This window comes from Anabrus simplex, chromosome 1 (genome assembly GCF_040414725.1).
Source record: "Anabrus simplex isolate iqAnaSimp1 chromosome 1, ASM4041472v1, whole genome shotgun sequence".
In the NCBI taxonomy this organism is placed as follows: Eukaryota; Metazoa; Arthropoda; class Insecta; order Orthoptera; family Tettigoniidae; genus Anabrus; species Anabrus simplex.
This window is the reverse complement of record NC_090265.1, coordinates 1249304841-1249327484: the sequence shown is the minus strand read 5'-3', so window position 1 is coordinate 1249327484 and position 22644 is coordinate 1249304841.

Genomic DNA, 22644 nt, shown 5'->3' with positions numbered 1-22644 from the left:
TAAGAAGTAACAATAGGGAAATGATCACTGGAATAAGTATCACTCAAAGTATGCCATGTAGTGATAGACACCATATTTCGCTTACACAATGTTAAATCTACTGCGCTAGGAGGGGCAGAAGGCGCAGTCAAACGCGTAGGAGAGCCATCGTTCAAACTAGCAAGAGCATGGTTATTAACTGCATTAAGGAACTGTGTACCTTGAAGTGTATCCAAATTTCCTCCCCACAGTGTGTGATGAAGATTAAAGTCCCCAAAGATGAAAACATATGGTTCGGTAGTAAATTGTTGAAAAAATTGGTTCCATTGTTGCTCAGTAATGGAAAATTCAGGAGGACAGTATATATTCACAAGTAAAATATGCATATAATATAATCCTATAACATATGTATGGGGTATAGCCTGAATATTCGAATGAATGCGATATATCACGGACGAGTGGACAAAAAAGGCAACCCCACCGTAACCGGGTCCATCATTACGTAAAACTTTGTAATTAGGATACTTAATGCGAGTCTCAAGATTAAACCAAGTTTCTTGTATAGCTAAAAAGTGAGGTACTGTTTCCTGAATTAATTGAAATAGCTCATGACGTTTGTTCATGAGACTTCTAGCGTTCCATTGAGTGATTCTGATCATAGCATTGAATAAAACTGCAAATCCTGTCCCTTAGCTGGAATACATTATGAGCTAACGCGGGGTGATCACCCAATAATTGTACCAATTGCTGAATAGATTGATAAAGACCACTTTGAAGATATTCTCTTTGCCTATGAAATGACGAAAGCGGTTGCGCCATTGAGGCGCTACTCGTGGCAACAGGTTCGTCCAAAGGTGCCTCCATCCGCCGGCTTGCGCCATTGGAAAAAGGTGTAACTCTGGAAGCTGCCATCTCCATGCGGGGAATCTCTCGAACCAAATTTTGATAACCTTCCTTATCATATCCTGGGGCTGGTACCGGTCTCGGTGATTTTAAAATTACTTGTGTGAATTTTCTCTTACGGGGATTCGACTGTGTAGGAGTCTGCTCCTCCCCAGTTAAAGGGGGAAAATTTTGGGAATTGTCTACTACATTATATTCACTAGGTTGGACTTTTTGTACAGCGTCCTTGAACGATAAGTTCTGATGGCTCATGATCTTTTTAATGTGGACATGCTGTTGGTGAGTTGGACAGTCAACATCTCCAGTTGAATGGGTGCCGCGACAATGCACGCATTGCAGGAAAGTTTCCGTACAGTTCGCAGTAGTATGGTGCAATGCACATTTCCCACACCTGGGACTTGTCGCTCTGCAATGCTTATCAACATGACCGTACCGCTGGCATTTTTTACAGATGATGGGAGCAAAAACATATGGCTCCACCTCTAAATGCACCTGATATAATGACACATACTGTGGAAGTTTCTGCGCACGAAAAACCACTTTTATAGATCCAGTAGGGACATACTGTGTTCCTTCTTCGTTAACAATTCTACGGTTCAAACGCTTTACAGATTTTACAACAGCAGGAGACTTTAAGTGCTTTAATATAGCATCTTCTTTCAAGGTCTTCTCTACTTCCCTGATAACTCCTACCCGCAATACATTAGAGCTAGGTATGTATGCCCGTAACTTAAGCTCAACTAATAAAGGGTGCTTCAGAAATGAATTTGCCTGTACGGCATATACAAATTCTATTTGTACCCTATTTCGTCCCTTGCGGGCCACTGATTTTATGCCTGGAATATTTTTCTCATAGAAAATTCTACCCAGGGTCATAGGATGCATGTTACCGACATTGCCTGTTTCTGTGGACTCCACAAAAATAATGAAAGGTCCATAATGAGTACTAGGATAAAGTTCCTGCGACTCAGTCTTCGAAATCGAAGCACCAGCCTCTTTATTCACCACCGCATTTGGTGTATTCGATTTACTCACTGTACCACTATTCTCACTTGGACTATCATCCTCATCCTGGTCCAATTGAACTGTTTCTTCCCGAGCAACTGTGAGGGTTGAAGGATCAGGAGACTCCTCACCACCACTTTGCTCCCCCATAACGTACGAATTACACTCGTAGAATCACTACTCAATACCGTCCACGCTACCTCTTCACAGCGACTGTCCACTCAACTGCACACTAGCACTGCTAAGAGGGAACTGAGGTCGGTTAAGGTCTGAGATATTGTAGTTGGTCTTGTTACAACACTCTAATGAAACACACTCGAAACATCGATCGACCAGATAGTCGAATGGGTACTCGAATGTTCTTTCGATATTTAAAAATGTACATGGAAATATCCACAACATTCCTAATGTCTCTACATGTATCTGGATAATAAAACCTTGTCGTAAGTTACCAGAACCTTTCAGATATACCAAATATAGTACAATGAGTCTAATATACGAACATTATGGAATATTCTACAGCTTTCGATTCTATAGATTTTTAGGTTATACAATACGTATTTGAGGTGATACAATTTTATACTATATATATACAGAGAAACCATATACTAGTCATGTTTAACACTCAATAAAAGATAATTTAACATTAAATAAACTATGATTAAAATATATTAAACATAATAATTGAAGGTTTTACGTCAGTTACGATGTCGTACCTACGACAAAGTTTTATTGTTCGTCGGGAGCTGTATTTGTCATTTGGGAAGCAGTTAGCAAGCTCCAAACCAGTTTTTTCGTCATTCAGAGGGGCGATGTATTGATCCACGTTCGACCAAGGGCAAGGTAAATCACGTGACGAGCCTGTGTCTCTAGCCTGCCACGCGCGGACGACCTGACTGCCAGCAAGCTTCTCGAACAGTCATAGCTAATTATAAGTAAGTAAGTATTATCCGCACACTTTATTTTGGTGCATTTACACCCTAGTGCTGAATCGGTCGTCCTCGGCGATCTTCGAGATTCGTACTGGCAACCTTTGATACACAAACTATGAATCGCTTAAGCATCGTTGTGCGACATCTGGCGTACACTTTACGTACTAGTACTGTTGTTTACACAACAAAGCCAAAGTATATAATTCATGCTAGGAACAAGATTCACATCGAGAAATGGTTTATAATGTTATATAATGTGTATGGGACATAGTTGTTTGTCTTAAGATGATAACGGTTTAGAAATTTCATATCGATCGATCATATTCTCGATTCAATTTAGATTTCATTTTTATTCAGTTGGCAGCACCAGGCAGCACTATCGATACCAGAACAGCTCCCTCCTTACTCCTCACCGCCATACACAAATGCACCAAGATAAAGTGTGCGGATAATAAGTAAAACATCTCTTTATTGCCCACCCTAGTATACACCATCGGCTTACAGGCAATAAAGACAACGGAACACACAGAAACAAAAACAGAAATTTAAACAAACAATATCTAATATATGTCTCTTAAAACTACTTAACTACATACCCATGCTAATTTGGTGGCGTCGCCCAGGCGGATCACCAGACCATGGGCTGCGCCACCCTACACTAAACAAACAGTATCTACCATATATCTCTTAAAACTACTTAACTCCATAAAACGATTTACTCCATACTCTAACTAATTTGGTGGCGCTGCAGAGGCAGAGTTCCAGACCATAAGCTGCACCACCCTTCACTAAATCTAATATTCTAGCTACAACTAACTAACAAAAGGGAAAAAGAGAAAACTGGCTGTTCGCGGTATCCCCTGGTAATGAGGGAACCCCTTCCACCCATGATACCACTATCAGCCACACCCGTGGGTCAGATGTCATCCCCACCTAAACCTCGATGGCAATGTGCTTCCGTCATGCGATTCATCACGCTCTTATCTATTGTCCCGCCTCCTAACCTGAGTCGTCTTAATACACATTGCCTGCTCCCATCTTGACTCTCCATTATCTCTATGTGCGGACATGCTTGTTTTTCTCATCTTAGGATGGGTCTTTCGCACCCCATCCTTCCACCTTATATCCCCCTCCCTCCCTTTTCCAAATCTTTCCATCTCTCTTCCTCACTTACACCTATTCATCTACCTTATAGTAACTTATCCACTATATTGTCAACACTATGTCTTAGAGTTAATATTTTATACACCATTTAACAACACTGAACTTGTCAACATTTCTACAGTTTCCTTATTCCTCACCGATCCTTCATCTTATTTACATCTCTTAGTCTTAAAAAACACTAATTAATTGCACATTTCTTTACATTACCAATTTCAATACACCTTCTTATCTACCTTTTTGTAATTTATCCATTATCGTTTACACCCTGCTTGTTTATTCCATCCACTATGTCCTAGTGTTAATTTGCTACACATTTTTTCAACACCGAATTTGCCAACAGTTCAACAGTTTTCTTACTCATCACAGTTCTTTCCTCTAATTTACATCTCTTAGTCTAAAAAACCACTCACTATTGCACATTTCTTTACATTACTAATTCCCTTATTATCTTCACCTAGAGACGGGTCTGTCTCGGCCCCTCCTTCTATCTCTTATATCTCCTCCCCCCTTTTCCAAATCTACTCATCTCTCTTCTCACTTACACCTGTTTATCTACCTTATAGTAACTTATTCATTATAGTTAACACACTTCTTACTTATTTTCAACCCTATGTCCTAGAATTATTAGTCACAATTCTTCCATTCTTATCTGCGTCTCTTAGTCTAAATATCACTCACTAATTGTACATTCTTTACATTTCCAACTCTATTCTACAATCCTTTCATTCTGTCACTAATTATCTGGAACATAACCCCTTCCTATTATTCACTTAATTTCTTTAAAAACCTAGCTCTAACTAAATTTCAATATTTTGTTATATTTGTTCCTCTTTCCCATTCTCTGCATAGCCATGCCGTCATCTTATGACCCTTTTCAACTTTTTCTCTCTCTTTCTTATTCAACACTTTCTTTTTCATCTCTTCTAATTCACTACATTTAGAAAATATATGCATATCCGACCATCCCTCTCCACATAAAATACATCTATCCTTATTTTCTCACCGGGCGAGTTGGCCGTGCGCGTAGAGGCGCGCGGCTGTGAGCTTGCATCCGGGAGATAGTAGGTTCGAATCCCACTATCGGCAGCCCTGAAGATGGTTTTCCGTGGTTTCCCATTTTCACACCAGGCAAATGCTGGGGCTGTACCTTAATTAAGCCACGGCCGCTTCCTTCCAACTCCTAGGCCTTTCCTATCCCATCGTCGCCATAAGACCTATCTGTGTCGGTGCGACGTAAAGCCCCTAGCAAAAAAACTTATTTTCTCGACCTATCCATCCTATATTTTTTGGAATTCCCATAACCCACCAGTATAATCCTCTTTTACCCCTCCTACCCTCAAATTCGGTTCTCAGGTTCGTAGTTTCTACTAATTTGTTTAATACTGATAGTGAGTCTCTTTCCCTACATTCCATTATTAAACTCTGTCTTTCTATATCAGCCACTCTCTTTTCCACCTTTCTCAATACCCATTCTTTCCTCTCTCCCCATCTTTCACACCATTCTCCTAACCCTATCTTTCGTAGTTTATTTTTGCACTTATTCACCCAATACTCTTCGTTCTCCATACTTTTATGGAACCTATACACCTCTTATAATAAATCCCCTCCCTTTCCTTCTTCCAATCTCATCCAATACTTCATTACGCTCTTTGCTATAGTAATATCTATCGATTCTTTACATACTAATCTAGTCCCCACATTAGCAGTACAGTTAGGAACCCCCATCATAATCTTACTAAATTTTGCCACCACCCGATTTAATTCATTTCTATTCTCCTTCAATCCCCACACTTCTACCCCATATAACATTTTTCCTTTAACCATTGATTGGAACACCATTCTCTGAATTTTGTATTTAATATCCGGGAATTTATTCTCTAATACCCCCACTACTGCAAGTGCTCCTCTCCCTTTTAGTTTCGCTCTTTTGGTCTGTTCCTTCCATGTTCCGTTGCTACTAATTATTAGTCCTAAATACTCAATTTTTTCTGGTCTGATTTCTTCCTGTTCTACTATCCAAAATTTCTTTTCTTTCTTGTCTTTCCTTTTCCTACATACTATTATCTGTGTCTTCTGTACATTTATTCTAAGTGCCCATCTTCTAGTATATTTCACCACCTCTTCTAGCCCTTTCTTCAACCCCTTGCTGTTAGTGCCAAAATCAATAAATCGTCCGCAAATAGCAGTCCCGGTATCTCCCGTTTCCTTATCCAAGGACATTGCCAGCCCTCGCCTCCATGTCTATCTAATATATTGTTTATAAACAATAAAAATAATATCGGTGACAGCTCACAGCCTTGTCTCACACCCCTCTTCGATTCAATAGACTTACTCAATTCAGCCCCTTGTAATTTAATAATCACCATTACTTCCTCATATATTCCTTCTATAGCCATCCTCATTTTCTTCGATAACCCAATATCCCTTAATCTCGTAAACAACGCCTCCCTATTCACTACATCGAAGGCTTTCTCCAAATCTATTGCTGCTACATATAATCTCATCCCTGCTATCTTGACATATTTCGTAATTAAGGTATCAAAATCCATATATTATCCACAGTATTTCTGTCTTTTCTAAACCCATTGTGATACTCTGATATCCTTCCATACTGTCCCCGTTTCTGCCATCAAGGTAACTTGATACCAGGCGTGTTCAGTCCGAAATATGATAAAAATAATGCCCTAAAATACATACACCCTGGATCATGTTAGGGAACATATAACTAAATACGGATCCCGTAGGCCTCCTGATTAATACCAACTCTCCGACTCGAAGTGGTCAATGGAAACGCTTATGACGTAATCTTAGTAGTCTTTTCTCGGCCTGTTTCTTTAAGTGCTCAGCGGTCGCTTGGATACACAGCTCGTGTGATGGTCTAGGGTCTTGCGGACATGGAAGTTTCTTATGCCAGGGTCTTTCTGGGTACCGGTTGAAATGTACAACGACCGGGATTTCACCGGTAGATTCGTGCACCGTGTTATTAATGCACTCTGTAATAAAGGGTAATATGTCAATCCAACGGAAGTGGGTTTCGGATACATAAATCCTGCAGAACTTTCCTATCTCAGCGATAATACGTTCGCTAGGATTTCCCTGGGGGTGTCGAATAGAAGACAAAACATGCTTAATTCCTAGCTTCTGCATAGTATCTCGGAACACTGCTGACGTGAACTGCGACCCGTGATCCGTTAGCAGGTACTCGGGCTTGCCTAGCTTCGGTATCACGTTGTTCTTGAGACGGCTAATAACTTGCTTGCTGTTGGCTCGCTGTATAGGATTAAGTACAACCATCTTCGAAAATACATCCATTACTACTAGAATATGCTTGCAATTTCTCCTACTGGCCGGCAACGGGCCGTACAGGTCTGCTGCGAATAGTTCTAGTGGCTTGGTAGGTAGAAGAGGCTTAGGTGGTTGTGATAGTAGAAAGGTTTTAGGCTTCACTCGCTGGCAAGTGTCGCACGTCTTAATTACGCTCCGAATTGTGTCCCTGAGCTTGCTCCAAAAGAATGTCTCCTTCACTACATTCATCACCTTGTCAATACCTGCGTGACCGGTTATTCTGTGCACGTGCGCCGTTAATTCTCTCTGTAAATCCTTGGGTACTACAATACGGAACTTAGTGTGATCCGGGTCGATAAATTTGTGGAGCATATTGTTATAATAATGGTACTGTGGCGCTATCCTTTTCACTAGCAAGAATTCTGGTGCATCTGAATTTAGCTGCTTGGTAAGAAACTTAATCAGCGCGCCTGTAAACTCGTCCCTATGTTGTTCTTCACTCATATTACCGAGCTTGTCCAAGATTTCCTTATCCTCGTCCGTTAGCCCAATGTGATGGATAATAAGCTCCCCTGGGCTGGGGTTCCTGGTCAAAGCGTCAGCTAACACGTTCTCCTTGCCTGCACAATGTTCTAGGGTTAAATCGAATTGCTGCGCGAACAGCGCCCAACTCTGTACTCTATCGGAGGCCAATTCAGCTTTCAAAATGAAAGTGAGAGCTTTATGGTCGGTGCGGATAGTTACGGGAAAACCATAAACAACTTTCTTCCAGTACTGAAGTGCCGTAACAATGGTTAGCATCTCCAGTTCTGTCACCGTGTATTTCATTTCATGGCTACGTAACTTTCTACTCATGAACCCTAGGTAACTCCGTGTCCGCTCCACTCCTTCCTCTTCCTGATACAGCATCCCTCCTATTCCTACCCCTGAAGCGTCTGTCTGGATTATGAATTTCCTGTAGTCTGGATACCCTAGCTTCACGCTGCTTGCTAGCATTTCCTTCGTGCTGTTGAAAGCCTTAGTGCAGTCTTCATTCCACGCCCATCTTGAATTCTTACTTAACAGCTCTTGAAGTGGTGCTACAGTCTCGGAGTATCCTGGACAGTGGTTCGCGAAAAACTGAGTCATTCCCAGAAACTGGCGAACATGTTTTACCCTGACTGGTGTGGGAAAATTCTGGATCGCCTCGATCTTTAGTGGGTTCGGTCTCACTCCACATCCGTCCACAATGTGTCCCAAAAACAAGACCTCTTCCTGACAAAATTGTGACTTTTTCAGGTTAATCTTGAAGTTGGCCTCATTCAGATTTCGCAGCAACTTATCCAGCTGGTCTAGGAGGCCTTCTACGGTCTCATCTGCCAAGATGATATCGTCTATATATCTGATGGTGAACTCCCTCACTTCCAGTGTTAGGTTCCTATCGAGCGCTCCGATTAGTGCAGAAGAAGCTGTCTTAATACCGAATGGAAGCCGGATAAAATATAGGTCTGTTGGTCAAACAAGAAACCAGTCAACAGTTGTGATTTCCCTTCAAGCAAGATGTGGTGGAAAGATGCAGTCAGATCAATGGTAATAAAAAGTTTCTTGTTTCTGAATTTTCGTAGGACTTCTCTTATAACCGGAGTCTTGTCATATTCCGGAACTATGCGCTGATTTATAGCTCTAGCGTCCAAACACACCCGCACAGTGCCGTCAGACTTAGGTACCACCACGAGTGGGTTTAGAAACGGGCTGGCCATTCTCCTCCATCTCGCTGATCGTCTTTTTTACTGCCGCGTAGTGCTTCTCAGGTATTGGATAAGACTTCTTCTTCCACGGACTACAGTCGTTAACGTTCAGAGAGTATTTATAATTCTTCACCATTCCGGGCTTCGAATCAAAGACATCCATATGACCTAATAACATGGCTTTCAACTTATCCTTTTCAGGCGGGCTGAGTTTCACTTTGCTAACCTTCTTGTGAATCATCGTGATGTAATCCGGTTCCTTCTCTTCTTCCAACACAGCTACTACCTGCTCGAACTGACTCATGACCTGTTCCACGTCTCTAGGTAAACGTTGGGATCCGGCCTCGTCCTCAATGAGGTCTAATGTCCAGACTTCCTCTCCCTCGGTGGGTTTATCTCCGCTTGAGTCGACCTCAACCTGTTCTGAGCTCTCCGTCCCTTTAAAATTGATAACGTGCTGCGACATATCTATGACCGCCTGATGTGTCGTCAAAATATCTGCCCCAATAATTAGGTGGTAGTGTATCTTCGGCATTACGATGAATGTATGGTTAAAACAGCAGTTTCCATTTCTAGTTCTAGGAACATCTGTTCCTTACAGACAGCAATCTTATCTGGTATAATCCCTCTTATTTTCACACTTGAAAGCGGTATGGTAGGCACATGTATTTCCGTTCTTATGCGCTTTATTAAGTCTAAGGAGATCACGCTGGTTGACGCCCCCGTATCAGTCAATGTTTTAACAACAATATTGGCAATTTTTATAATTGACAATGTTCTCGTGGCTATCTCGTCTTTCCTCTGTATATCGGCAACCAATTCTTCTGGATCGACCACTCACGCATCAATCTGCGCGATGACCCATACTTCATTCTTCTGCTGCTGTTGCGGTTCCGTCTCCTGCTGCCCTAAGAAAATTGGCGTTTTTCCCTGAGCAGACTCAAATCCCTGAGCTAGCGGATTTAAATTGCTCCTCTTGTTCCTTTGTTCCTCGTGCTGAAGTGCATCACTCTCGATTCCTTCACATCCTTCTTGCGCCGCTCTCTCCAAAATTGCCTCCTTCCATTGTTCCTTTTCTCGTTCCTTCCTGGCCAATTCATCTAAGTATTTCTCGGATTCTCTTCGTCTATCCTCGATTTCGTCTCTGAAGTTCCGGCGCGGTTGGTTCCATTCTCGGCCTCCAGTCCCTGTACGGTTTGTGAATACTCTGCCATTTCTGTAGGGGTGGCTGGAATTTTCTTCCCTTCTCGCCGGTCTCCTATCCTGCCAGCGCCGATTTCCTGAGTTCCATCGCTCGAATCTAGCGGGTTGCCTACTGTATTGTTCCCTTCGTTGTAGCGGTATTCCGGCCTTGGCTGCCACGTCCCTTCCTGCCTAACGAACGTGTTGGTCGCCTGGTCTCCTCCGCGTGGTTTTTCCTCTTCCACAGTGGCGTTAATTAAGTTCACCCTATGGTCGTGATGTCTAACATTCCTGTGGTGGTATGCGTGAGTCGTCTGATCTAACTGTCTCAGAACGGCCTCAGGGTCCACTAGCGTCTTGATATTCGAAGCGATCATGAAAATTCGACTGGCATCTGCTTCTCTATCGCGCTAATCAATTCCTCCTCCGTGGGTGCATTATCTACTTCTTTGAGTTGGTGTAGCTGTTCCGCAAAGAACTCACAGTACTTAGATGGAGAATTTGCCGGGTATTTTCTGGAATATAGCTCCAATCTTATAGCCTGCTGCGTTTGTGGGTTCCATTACTTCCGCAGGAACGCTTGCTTAAATTCTTCGTAGTTACTGAACGAGTAACGAAACGCTGTGTCCGTCCAGTAGCTTCTCCACGGTCCTGAGCTGTTTTTCGCGAGGTACTCTGTGGTCGTGCATGTAGTCTTCTAGCTGACGCAAGAAACACTTTGGCGTCACTGTTCCTAATCCTTCAAATTTCCGGGGCATATCGTCCCCTGTCCGAATAATATTAATTATTGGCGTTGACATCTGTGCATTTCTGCTCATGTGCACTCCCTCTATGTTACTGGGTATACTTTGACTATCGTGCGCTGTGTCATCTGGCGGTTGTCCTTGCTTACTGGCTTCATTTAATGGTTCTGGTCCCAGGTAACATTGCTGGTATGACATACATTTTATATTAGTCATGGACCTGTCATCCTGCAATCTTAACTGTGTCATCTCCCTCTAGAGGTCTAGTATTATACACGCTTAAGGTCCGTTATCTGGCCGGCGTTGCTGTCTATTCTGATCTCGGCCTTCTGCTGTCGTTCACCCCATGACGTGATCCTTTCTCCTAGCTCTATGCCGTTCTGGTTACTATCTTCCTAGTTTTGAGCGATCCTGCTGTTAACTTCCTTCCAGAGACCAGACATTTCGCCCCTGATTTCTGTCTTCACACGGCCGTCTTCTTCCTCCTCGAACTGTCTCACCTCCTGGACTTCCTTCTTGATCTCAGCTGTCATCTCTTCTTTTACCCTGTTTATCTGACCTTCGGTCTTCTCTTGGATAGCCTCTACGACCGACAACATCTCCGTCTTAAAACTTGATATTCTAAATTTAAAATTGTTGGAGACTTCGGCGATCGAAACGTTGACCTCCTCCTTGAATTGCGTCATACCGTATTTGAGTGTGCCTACCTCGTTTCGTACCCCATTTAAGCTTTTTACGATGACCATTAAGTCAGCCCTAGTATCCGTTATCTCTCCCTTCAGTTGGGCCACCTGCTCTTGACCTTGCGCAAGCTGTTGGGACAGCTCGTCCCTACCGCGTTGCACTCTAGTTTCAAGGTCCTTATCTGTTCTAACAGTTTCTCTTGTGACTGCATATTCTCCTCTTTAATTCTTTCCTGCGCCTGCCTAATGTTTTCATCAGTCTTTTCCTGGGCCTGACTAATGTTATCTTGTACCCGCTTAATGTTTTCATCACTCCTCTCCTGTGGCTGCCTAATGTCTTCGCTTAACTTCCTATTGTTCTCCTGCAGCAACTTGCTAATCTCCTCTAACGTAGCCATTATTAAACACTTATTAAAGAGACATATGGGAATGGCTGTCCTTCAGACATAGCGACCTAGTCATTCAGTCGAAAGAGTCAACAAATAGCCAGTGCTCTCACGTAAAAAGAAAAAATATTCAGCTCACTTGAATATTACTGTTAATGCCAACGATTATCTCACGAGAGAATTGCATACAATTTGGAAAATGAAAGTAACCTGTCCGCCAAGGTTAGGTTTTATCAGAGCTGAAAAAAGAAAACGATGAACTCTATCTCGCTGTTATAAACAGAATTTTCCTTAAACCTCGACGTCACAATAATAATAATAATAATAATAATAATAATAATAATAATAATAATAATAATAATAATAATAATAATAATAATATGGTCACTTTTATCTCGAGCGTCACCTCCATTCTGCGTCATGCCCTTAATTTTATAGCCTAACTTGAACAAAATTGAAAGAAATACCTCCCGACAGGTTTCATTACGTTACAATTTACCTGGAGCAAACTAAAACATACCCCGGTGGGTGAAAATATAAAATCTCTACTCTGCTATACGGTTAGCTCGCGTACCTTATATGGTTCAACATGCGTTGTGACTTATAACCTGTCTGACTTTACCGTGTCATGTTGCCCATCCTATCGCCAAATTTTGACCTCGTAACCTCGCTCTAATAATACTTGAAAACACCCATACTAGGCATAGCCTTCCGTATGGTAAAAGGTGAAATAGTATCTAACTACGATTAATATGAATTTACATTTGACTTTCACCTTCTGCTTGTCCATCTTATAGGTAACGTGGATTCTATTTTCAAACCTAACTTTATTTTACTTAACTTCCACGACCCTCACGTCGTTCGCATCCGGTAAAAGTGGATACTTCGACTTCAACAAAATACAAAAAACGATAAGTGTCCAAAATACCGAGAAAAATGTGTGAGAAGCAAAAACAAAAGCCCGACGTTGGTTGCGCCACTTATATGTACCCGTTTATACCATCAAGGTAACTTGCCCCAGACTAGTCAGTCGATCCCAGGCGTGCTCAGTCCGAAATATGATAAAAATAATGCCCTAAGGTACATACACCCTGGATCATGTTGGGGAACATATAACTAAATACGGACACGGTGAGGTCAATTAAAACTACCAATAAAGCAAGGCGAAGCATGACGTCAGTTTTGGAGGAAAATCTTTTTATTAAAATAAACAAGTTAAATATTTTAAAAAAATAGCAAAGTACCAAATAATCAGATTTACATGACTCAGATTGTTGTCTTCCTTTTCAGCTGGATAAAGTCCATCTTGAGAGTCAGAATATTTTACAAGTTCACAAGTATGCCGACACACATACTTAACAAATCAAATTTTTAAGTGTTTTGAAATTAATTTTAACATACGGGGTTGCGTGCATGCACCACGCTCCTGGCTTTATTTTTGTTGACACTTTTAACTGTAGATGAGTACGTTCCCCATTTCTGCACACTTGACATTGCAGTGGGGTCCCTAACCTTAAGAAAAGACGTGATCTAATGCGCAAAAGGGGGGACAAAACTAACCTAACTGTACAATATACAACACGCTGAGTGGTAAAACATCCTACGCACACAATATATGTATCTTGAGCCATGAACAATCTCATGAGCATAACAAACAATGTGGATTGGAACCACACAAATCAAAATCATATAAAGGGCAATATATACATTCAAAGAAACAAAAACATGATATATTTTCCAGGGTTCACCAAGGAAAACATGCGGCATTCACGCAACTCGCATCCACTTCAAGCCACAGCGAAAATGAAAGGAAACATACTTAGACGTTAAGCAACACCTCCTATACAACACAGGTTCCTGAAAATAATTACAGGACACAAAGACAATAAAAAATGATACAGTAGGCTTTACCTTTCAATGCCTTATTCGACGTTGTATCCTGGAAGAGATGACATGACACAAAATATTCCTCAGCGCGGTTCTATCGTAAACGAAAATCCGAACAAACATCACGATATAAAACTCTCATGAACTGACACGACCGTAGAAACATGGACAGAACTATAAAATCACGAAGTATAGGTTGCTCAAATAAAACTCTCCTCGGTAGACAAACGTATCACCCTCGCCAACACACGGCGGTATGATTCAAAGTGGAGATCCACGTCTCCCAAAATAAAGCAGCAATACCTAAACCACAAGGTCCAACCCTTTACACACGCTGCTCAACAGTCTACCCGAGGCAAGTCACACAATCAAGAAAATACAGGCCTTTCAGATGAGGAACGCGTCCTCTTACTCAAAATCACACAAATAATATCTCATGTCCTAATGTCGCGTAAAACAATAAATGACCGCGCTGGTCACAAATAAAGCACTCGCGCACAAAATAAACATGAATAATAAAGTGGCCAACTCTGTAATAAATATGATGAACTGAAACTAAGAACTTGCCACATTGGCAATCGGTCATGTCTGAACATCGGAAAGTTACTGAAATATCTTAACACTACATCGCAAGAAACTCATTAAATAATAATAATAATAATAATAATAATAATAATAATAATAATAATAATAATAATAATAATAATACGTTATACAGAAAATTTATTCTAATATTCGGAACTCGAAATACGATACTGCGCTCGTGGAACTCGTGGATTAATAATTAATTTACCACCTAGATATACAAAATAGTCGTGAAGATGCGCTAACAACTTCGTGGATCCACACTCCACCGTCTTACACACTCTCATTCACTCATCATGCAATAAATCCCAGAAAACGTGACGGCATGTTTCCGTACACTTTGAGCTCCCATTAATAATACTTTAATCTAGTCCTTCTTGTCTTTAATTTGAATCCCAATCTACATTTACAATTAAGCCCCGAGACGTACACTGCGTCTCAAATATCAAAGCAAAACTTACTCGTAAATAAATGACGCTAACCACTCAGCTAAATAAATCAGAATAAAATGTAAGAAAGCAAGCTGCGACCTCATGCAAACGGTCCACATTTATGTTAGAATTTATATTTACATTAACAAGCTTCCTATCATTTACTTTAAATAGGACGTAGTCCTTCCAAACAAAGCTACATCTACAGAAGTTAAATACCAAACTAACCTATCCACTTTTGCAACATTACACACGTTCACACTCACATAATTACATTAAAATACTGTACTCATCTGCAATGTTGACTAATGGCCGCTGGTCCTCGGGAGACAGCCTACCCCATCTTGCTTCTTAGCCCGCCATTTCGATGATAATGCTGCCTTCAGAAAAGACTTGGATCAGTCCTTTTGTCTCCATCGAGCGGGTAGTAAGGTGATGTCGAATTTTCCGTTGCTGCTTCTGCTTCTAGATGTCGTCTAAAACATCCCCTCGTTCACGACGTAGAAACTAGGTCAAGATCAACCGGCCAGTTACTGGAATACTACAGCCGGGGGGTAAATTCCACCGACCGTGATACCAGTTCCCATTCAGTCGCGGAAACGCTTCTCTTACCTACACTCGTAACTAGGTCAAATATTTCCCATATTTTACACGGCTGAACTGAAAATGGTAAAGTTTATGCCCTCGGAAAACGATTCACACAGGCAGGCTACTATGCACTTTTGAAATGATTAAATGGAACTGTTTCTCCCTTTGTAGTCGTAAGTTAAAAGCCATTCTCCCAGTATAAGAAAAGTTGAGTATATCAAATGTAGACTGAGCGTCTTCCAACAAAACCTTACGAGTCCCCACACGATCACTTGCGTAAATAAAAGCTTCTTCTTACGATGTTACCTGCACAGAATCTCGCCGAATAATAGGGTAACTAACTGATGCGGTCATCGTTTTTATTAACTCGTCCTCGAAGACGCCGTCGTATCCTCGATTGGTGCCACATCTCTTCTAGACCAATGCCTCGTCGTATCGCCGGTGGCTCTATCGTTTCATTGGGTCGACGCATCGCGTACCTGACGCTTACTTCAAACATTTCTTATAAGCGACCCTAGCCTCTCGCCCGGGCATCCGAAATGTTGTCCGTTGGAATTCTAGTGTTCCCTTGTTCGGCTTTGTGTGCATCATGTCGAAATTCCGCCTTCCAAACTTAGCTGGTGAGCAAACAAATCCGAGCTCCAAGCTCACTGCAGAAATTGCGACATGGGCTGCTGAATATAGATGTTTCCTCCCAGTATTAGCACTTAATAAAATATTCTCTGTACATTTGAATAAATGACTGATTAATTAAATGAGCACTTCAATAAGGGCTCAATACTTCTCTGCCCAATTTATAATCCTATTGGCTAAAATTCCTGTATACACCTTCGACAGCGAGTCAAGGAGTGTTATTCCTCTGTAGTTATTAGGATCACTTGGACTCCCTTTATTCTTGTATATAGGACATAATACTCCTTTTCTCCATTCGCTAGGAAATTTCGCCGATTCCCATATCTTGTTAAAAAAATTTACCATCACCTTCAACATCGATTCATTTGTCCCTACTTCCTTCCGTACTCTGTTAGTAATACCATTCGCCCCACCCGCTGCCTTCGTTTTTATTTTGCCGGGCTGAGTGGCTCAGACGGTTAAGGCGCTGGCCTTCTAACCCCAACTTGGCAGGTTCGATCCTGGCTCAGTCCGGTGGGATTTGAAGGTGCTCAAATACGACAGCCCCGTGTCGGTAGATTTACTGGCACGTAAAAAGAACTCCTGCGGGACTATATTCCGGCACCTCGGCGTCTCCGGAGACCGTAAAAAGTAGTTAGTGGGACGTAAAGCAAATAACATTATTATTATTCGTTTTTATTTTACTTCACACACTAATTACTTCCTGTATTGTTATTTCCCCATCTAGTAACTGTACTCCTACTTGTAAATCTCTTGGGATATATCTCATACTTATTTCCCCATGCCAGTCTCCTCTCCCACTCAAAAGACCTGTAAAATATCCTACCCACTCATTTTCCTCTATGCTTGTTCCCTTCCCCGTAGGCCTAGTTCTCTAGTTTATTTATGGTTTCCCATAACCTCTCAAATCTTTTCTCTTTGCAATATCTGTTCACTCTTTCCGCTTCCGTCTCTTTCCAGCATTTCTTTTTCTCGTTCAGTAACTTCTTGTATTCTCTTCTTAATTTACAATATTCCTCTCTTTTTTCTTGTTTCCCTCCTTTCTTAAACTCTGCCAATGCTGACATAACTACATCACGTTCCCTCTTACAATTTTCATCAAACCACCCCGTGGCTCTGTTTTTGTCTCCCTCGTCTCTTATCTTCACTTTCTTTCCCACCTCCCATACAGGGCGTTCTATTATTTTTAAAGCTTTATCTATGTCCTCTTCTTCCAGCACCCTTTCAGCTTCTACCCTTATACTATCTCCCCTCTCACTTAGCCCCAATCTCAATTTCTCAATCGTAGTTTCATTCCAAATATACTTCCATCCCTCTTTATGCCTCACCCTTTTTCCTAACCCTCTCTTTACTTCACCATTATCCTCTCTTAATTTTATCCTAATGGGCATGTGATCTGTTGTCCCACATTCTACCGCCTCAAAAATTATTTTCTTTAAAGCTGTTTCCGAGCTTACTCCTATATCTACCACACTCCCTCCCTTCGATGTGATGAATGTCAATTCTCCCGTACTGTCTCCCTTCATCCATCCATTTAAAATATATAAATTTTCTATAGCACATAGCTCTAGCAACTTCACACCATTACTATTTACCTCTTTGTCTTTACTGCTTCTTCTGTACCCTCTCACTTCGGTATCCTCCCTCCCATAGTTTGGTACCCTATTACTCACTCTTGCATTGCAATCTCCTATTAATATCATTCCATCTTCCACATATGTACCTTTAATTTCATTTATTTCTTCAATGTTCTTCAAAGAAATTGTATTCGCATAAACTGAATCCTTAGGATGATTGTACAAAAGAGCTAGACAAATTGCCTCCTTTTCTTCACTTCCCATTTTAACTCTATACCACACCACCCCTTCTACCTCATTCTGTATTCTCTCTACTCTCCCTAGTATCTCATTTTTTATTAAAACTGTTATCCCTCCAGGGTTCCTTCCTATCCTCCCTAATTTTTTCTTTGTGACGTTGACTACTCTATACCCACCCCATTCAATTTCTATCCCTTTCCCTAACCAAGTCTCTACTAGGGCAATGATCTCAAACTCTTTAACTAATTTCACTATTTCTTTATTCCCTAGCTTCCCCATCAACCCCTCAATATTCCACAACCCTATCGTCATATCTAGTTATATCACTCTCCTCTACGTCACTGCCACTTCTCCTTGTGCCCTTCCTTGCTACTTCCTCTGCCGTCAAGGACTCCTTCTGCTGTTGTTGGTGTTCCTCATCACGTTTTTTAACCGGCTTACCCCCCATATACGATTCCATCTTCCGTCTCCAACCACCAATTGTTGTCCTCTAGTATATGCTTTAAGGCCTTGTTTTTTGCGGAATTTAAGTGCCTGTTCAGGATCCTGTTCGTCCCGATGGCTTCCCTGTTCATCTCCCTTCTTATCCACACTTTCTCTCCTTTTAAATTGCTCGAATTTCTTATAACAATGTCAGCCATCAGCGTGGATAATAATTTCACTCTGATGGGCCTTTTTCCCTTAACTTTCCCCACACAATGCACATCGTCTATATCGACTTCACTAAAATTGATCTTCATCCTGTTCTGTACCACTTCCACCACTTTGTATACTAGTTCCACTTTTGTCTCTTTTTCTTCTTCTTGGACACCATATATAAAAATATTCTTACTCACACTATCTTGCACACCCCTCTCTATTAGTCTCTTAGTTTCCCTCAGGTCCCGCTCCAAACTTCTTACTTTCTGTTTCAACACGTCCAACTCATCTTTATTACAACCTTCCTCTTCTAATATCTTCTTTACGTCTTCCTTAATACTCAACTTTAGGTCCATAAAGTCATTGGATAGCTCTCGAAACATTTCCTTTATTTGCTCCGCCTGACAAGCCTCTCTTATCATCTCTCTTATCGTTTCAAACTCCTCCCATCCAATGGAACCCACTGGACCTGGGCCAGGATTAACTTCCACTCCTCCTATTATCAATAGCACCATCACCACCGCCGCCACCAGTAGAGTAGCCACCATACTCCTTTTTTCACCTTTCAGCTCCATTCTTGTCTCCATTTTGCTTCCCTTTATACCGTTCTATCTACCAATCGCTATCCTGTACTGTGTCAGCGTATTACCCATTGCTCCGCAGCTCCGCGCTCTACTCAGCACATCCGCACTCCTTGCTGTCTCAAAGACGACTGTCGATCATAGCCAATTATAAGAGACCCCGGGAACCAATGATCGTCTTCAAAAGGTACATGCCTCCCAAGCCAAGGATATAAAAAGCCATGTTCTAAGTAAATCACTCTCTACTCTGATCTACGTTATTCTGGTCTACTTTGCTGTCACTCTGCTGGTCATCGTGACCACGTGGGAGAGAACTTTGCCGTTCGAGCAGACGTCCGTTCTGCCGAATTTAGTGAAATTGTTTTTAACTCTTATGGAGTAAATTCCAACTCAGGAGATCCAAGTTAAGTGTATTTATCCAGGAGAACATTCAGTGATTCTGCGCGCGCGCGCGCGTGTGTGTGTGCATATCTTAATATTTGTCGTCTCAGTTACAGCCTGTACTTCTGGAACACGACAGAAGTCATCCCAATGATCGCTGTGTACATCAAGAGGATTATTCCTTGACAACGTGCATCTTGACTTCATCGTGGGACGTTTACTGCCGTGTCTCCATGAGCTTCTAAGTATGTGAGGCATATCTGGTTGGAGAAGGTGACTGACCGGGGAAATGTCGTAATGACTGACTGCCACCTGGGATCGAACCTCATCTAAAACTTGAGTACCATTTAAAAGTTTATTTTCTTTCTCATCTTTGTAAAACTAGAGGATCTTTCTTCTTTAAATCGTAGATCTATTAGTTTTTGTTGTAGAACATGCATTTCATTTTTTGGAACCTATTAGATTAGATGTGTAGTCTGTCTTTGAGTGAATTCCCATGCATATGAGTTAGATATATCTAAAGATCACTGACCACGCGATAAACTTTATTTATTTGCTTGTGATATTGGAATGAATCTGATCTGGACTTACGTGTACAATTTGTGAGATAGATTCGAACCTAGTGTCATTTTAAGATCACTTGTATTCTTTAGGATCGAGTCATCTAATTTTACGATATTTCATGAGGATTGATAGATATTGAGTGGTATGAATAAAAATGAGAATATAGTATGTACTCAACTTTTCTGAGTATATACTCCACTTCATAAGAATAAAGTTCTTGAGAATGTACTCACTAGCTGAGTATATACTCATGTTATGGAGATGGTGTAGTATATACTCACCTTCCTAAGAGTCTGAGAGTAGTTTCTCATATGTGCTATGAATAAAAGGGAGTACCTTCTCAGATTGATGAGTATATACTCACTTTGTTTTGAGTATGGCTGATAGTTGTCTCAAGCTTGAGTATATGCCAATTTTTAGCTTCTGAGGAGAAATAACATGGATGAGTTTATTAATAATGTGGTGCCTCGTGGAAAAATTTACAAGGAGAGAAGTGAACATGTGGACTCTAATAATTTTAAAAGTCTATATCGTTTTTCCAAAGTTAATGTGGACTGGTTAAACCTATACTTATTTGGACCGGAGAAACTGGAAACAAGAGGTGGTGCTGTTAAAAACATAGTAAAATTAAAAGCATTTTTAAGATTGGTAGGTGACCCAGGATTCCAGTGTGGCATAGGAGAAGATCTTGGAATCCACCAAACAACTGTGTCTAAAAATCTTGTTGAGGTTATGGACCGCATCATGGCTAAAGCTGCAGTGTGGATAAAATTTCCTCAAACAGATATGGAATTTGAAGTTGCGAAACAAGAGTGGCAGGAAAAGTACTACTTTCCAGCAGCGGTAGGTGCTCTTGACTGCACTCATGTTGGAATTAATAAGCCTACACATTATGGTGATGAATATGTAAACAGGAAAGGTTATACAAGTATTACTGTACAGGCAACGTGCAATGCCAAGGAAGTTTTTACCAGTGTCGATGCATCATGGCCTGGATCTGTGCATGATTCTCGAGTCTGGAGAAATTCAGCTGTCCAGACAACAGTAAGTCTGAATAGGGTAAATGCTTTACTGTTAGCGGATAGTGGCTATGGTATTGCACCTTGGCTTATGACACCGTTCAGAAATCCACAAACACCTCAAGAAATTGCTTATAACAGGTGCATTACCAAAGAAAGAGTTGTGATCGAACGATGTTTTGGGCAACTAAAACAACGTTTCCCAATTCTTCAGCACGAAGTACGCCTATCTTTAAATAAAGTGCCAAAACTGATCATTTGTTGCTGTGTGTTGCACAATATTGCCAAGTACTTACAGGATGAGGACCCTGAACTACAACCATTAGGTGGCAATGTAAGGTTAGAAGATGGAAATGAGGATGACATGGCAGCTGCTGCAAATATCAGGTGGAATGGTGAAGCTAGGCGAAATGAATTGCCAGAGATAATATATCAAGGTGTTTGAGTTGCAGCAAGTACCAGTGTCACTCTGTTTATTGTTCACTAAAAAAAATCAAAAATGTATGCAAAACAATTTATTTTTAAATATATATATACTCGACTCTCATTCTTTCATCTCTGATTTTAACTTTTTTTCTGTGAGTTCCAACACTCTTATCTGCTTTAACAGCACCAAGCGCTGCAGGTCTGTGTTATTTAGAGTTCTGGTTTCGTCATTTTCATAGTCATCCAAAACACTTCTTTTTCGTTTAGGGGTGGCTACATTTGGAGAGTTGACGATTTCTACAGGACTCCCTCCTTCTCCTCCCTCTTCCAATACTACAAATTCCACTACAGGTGGAGGAATATGTTGTGGCTGAACTTCAGTAAGCCCTACTCCAACCGCAGTTGCTCCTACGAAAAAAAAAACGAAAAACGTTTTAATTCACTAATTCAGTTTTCTACGGACAAGTGAATTAAACGGAGCTAAAATCCCAGGCCCGGGATTCAAACCCGGTACTCTGAACCAAATGCCTAGGTGCTATTTGGTTCTTATAAAGCAATAAATATAAATATCTTAACCTTAAAGTTTGTAGTGTTGGCACACAAAATACTGAACTTTCTACAACCTATATAAACCTGTTCAAGAAAATAATCGTGAATATACTTTAGGAACATACCTGGAATTCGTGTCAATGTTGGATTGGTATCCCCATCCAACAGCTCGTGGATAATATTCTCCCAGTCCTTCAGCACTATCCTTTTATTCCCCGTTTGGTTTAGGTCGCACTTTTGTTTCACCCTCACTTTCATGTTGTTTATCCTTTTCGTAATGGTGCCGATCTCAACTTTCTTGCCGCACATAGCTATCAATTTCGTTTGAATTGCCTCCAACGATTCGGATTTTTCTTTCCGAACCGCCGGCAGTTGGGACTTACTAAAAAGTACCGCATGTTCCCGCAATATATTCGAAAATGTTACCGGATGAATACTTTCCATATCGACGGACTTCACGAACGAACAATCAGTGCAAACTACAAAGTTACAAACCAAACCGGATCCAGTTGAGGTTATGTTGCGATCGGAACCAAACAAGATAACAGTTGACGA